This window comes from Oncorhynchus kisutch, linkage group LG22 (genome assembly GCF_002021735.2).
Source record: "Oncorhynchus kisutch isolate 150728-3 linkage group LG22, Okis_V2, whole genome shotgun sequence".
In the NCBI taxonomy this organism is placed as follows: domain Eukaryota; kingdom Metazoa; phylum Chordata; class Actinopteri; order Salmoniformes; family Salmonidae; genus Oncorhynchus; species Oncorhynchus kisutch.
Window position 1 is genome coordinate 50,103,246 of NC_034195.2, and position 3,057 is coordinate 50,106,302.

At 44.9% G+C, this 3,057-nt stretch overlaps 1 pseudogene; it reads left to right on the forward strand.

The window, feature by feature from the left end:
- Nucleotides 1-925: 925 nt before the first annotated feature.
- Nucleotides 926-3,057, forward strand: part of LOC109867053 (potassium voltage-gated channel subfamily D member 2-like) — a 104,188-nt pseudogene continuing 102,056 nt past the window's right edge.

A 3,057-nucleotide genomic window follows, 5' to 3' on the forward strand; every position in this document is an offset into this window, starting at 1 on the left:
TCTTATTACTGATGAATGTGATGTTCTGGTGTCACTAGGTCAATTCAGAAGGCTGATTGAGGATCTTATTACTGATGAATGTGATGTTCTGATGTCACTAGGTCAATTCAGAAGGCTGATTGAGGATCTTATTACTGATGAATGTGATGTTCTGGTGTCACTAGGTCAATTCAGAAGGCTGATTGAGGATCTTATTACTGATGAATGTGATGTTCTGATGTCACTAGGTCAATTCAGAAGGCTGATTGAGGATCTTATTACTGATGAAGGTGATGTTCTGGTGTCACTAGGTCAATTCAGAAGGCTGATTGAGGATCGTATTACTGATGAAGGTGGTTGTTCTTTATGACCATGTTTCTCTTTCTACTTGCATTTTGTATTTATATTAAATGTGTGTATTTTCTGTTATTTATGTAATTCAGGGTTCATCAGTAAAAGAGACCTTGGTCTCGGTATGACTCCCTGATTCTTTACAGATACCCAACCTAAAACCCCAAAGAGCAAGCAATGCGGATCTATAAGCACAATTACAAGGATTCTCAGCAAAATACCCGTATAAGATACACGGAAAAAATTGCTGAGTGAGCATTTAACATAATTCACTCATATTCCAACTGTTATAAAATGATGTAACGAACGCGAACAGCACTTGACACACACTACACTAAACATAACGAGTCATCGCGGGAAATCACGATGAATTTCAGTGATCCAAAGCAAATTAGCTCCCAGTCGGTAGCGGATAACTTTCACAGTTTTGGAGATAACACCTAATTCGTGACTTCCCGTTTTATATTAATGAGTTAATCTTTTTTAACGAACCACACCACCAGTTGTGAAATTTCTAAACCTGCGGGGAGACCACTCCTTTTTAATAGCTGCATCTTTTCCCGTCTCCTCTCTTTTCTCCACACACTCTCGCTCAGTTCCTGAGGGGGTGGTCTTGCAGTCAGTCAGTGGATGTGAGAGGAGCAGATTAGTTGCGCTTTTATTGCGGAGCAGCTGCAACAGAAGAAAATAGGCACCGGAGAGACACCGCTAACTGACCGTTTTTTCTTTCTTACCGGGTGATGTAAAGATAAACGGTGGATGGAATATCGAACGTGGATAGAGGGAGACCGCTAAAACTACTGGCTGATTCTCTAACTTGTTGATGCTCCGTTATTTACCAGGGCTTTGCTTGGAGGATTGTCCCTGCTTGTTGGCGTAAAGTGAAGCGCGTGGAACAGAAGTAGTCTATTTTTTTTATTTGACCAGGCAAGTCAGTTAAGAACAAATTCTTATTTTCAATGACGGCCTAGGAACTGTGCGTTAACTGCCTGTTCAGGGGCAGAACGACAGATTTGTACCTTGTCAGCTCGGGGATTTGAACTTGCAACCTTCCGGTTACTACTGCTACTCGTATGGAGACAGATTGTGTTTCAATGATTTAACTATGCATTGTGAAGAACAAGTTATGGTAAGATTTTCATTAAATCTATATTTTTTTCTGTTTCAATTGTTCATATTTAGACTGATGTGTGTGTGTGTTTAGTTCCCATTTATATTCTTTGCAACAAAACAATTGACAACTTTAATTGAAAATCACTGTAGAGTGATTGCCATCCTCTACTCCCCAACCCCAACTATATTACAAACCAAAAGTCTAGTTTTAACATTAGACCATCTAAAATAACCCACATTAGCCTATAGACGACATGAACTTAAGCTTTTGAATATATTTTGAATATGCTATTCTAATACCTTGTATTGTCCCCTCTGTAGATGTCCATTCACCTATCCATGTCCAAGCCATAGCACTGTGATTGCCGAAGCAGCAGGTTCGTTCAAAATACACCGGCTCGTTCCAACCAGTCAGCATGGCTGCAGGAGTGGCGGCATGGCTCCCCTTCGCCCGAGCGGCGGCTATAGGATGGATGCCGGTTGCTACCGGTCCTATGCCCATTCCTCCCCGGGAAAATAAGAAATCCCAAGACCAGGGACTTATCATCCTCAACGTCAGCGGTCAGAAGTTCCAGACGTGGAGTAACACTTTGGAACGCTATCCGGACACTTTACTGGGGAGCACCGAAAAGGATTTCTTTTCCACGAGGAAACAAAAGAGTACTTTTTTGACCGTGACCCTGATATTTTTAGACACATTCTGAATTTCTATCGCACGGGAAAACTGCACTACCCACGCCAAGAGTGTATTGCAGCTTATGATGAAGAGTTGTCGTTTTTTGGGATCATACCTGAGATTATTGGCGACTGTTGCTATGAGGAGTACAAGGACCGGCGGCGCGAAAACCAGGAGAGGCAGCAAGATGACGAGGACGATGAGAAAGAAGATATAGCTCCGCTAAACATGACATTCCGGGAGTACATGTGGCGGGCTTTTGAGAATCCCCACACGAGCACCACGGCCCTGGTCCTCTACTATGTCACCGGGTTTTTCATAGCCATCTCAGTCATGGCCAACGTGGTGGAGACGGTGCCGTGTGGAACCCTCCCCAACCGCGCCAAGGAGATCTCATGCGGGGACCGTTACGCAGTGGCCTTCTTCTGCCTGGACACGGCCTGCGTCATGATCTTTACCATCGAGTACCTCTTACGGTTAATCGCAGCCCCCAGCCGGTACAACTTTATGAAGAGTGTGATGAGCATCATCGACGTGGTTGCCATCATGCCTTACTATATCGGCTTGGTCATGACGGACAATGACCAAGTGAGCGGGGCTTTCGTCACCCTCAGGGTCTTCCGGGTTTTCAGGATTTTCAAATTCTCCCGCCACTCTGCGGGGCTGCGTATCCTGGGCTACACACTGAAGAGCTGCGCCTCGGAGCTGGGCTTCCTCCTCTTCTCCCTCACCATGGCCATCATTATCTTCGCCACTGTGATGTTCTACGCAGAGAAGGGCTCCGCTTCCACCAAGTTCACCAGCATTCCCGCTGCTTTCTGGTACACCATTGTCACCATGACAACGCTGGGGTAGGTGTTGCCTCTTGGAGAGGGTGGTTGTGAATGTGTTCAGTTCAGAACGTGTCGAAACGAGCTTGGCTACTAAAGAGGTTATTG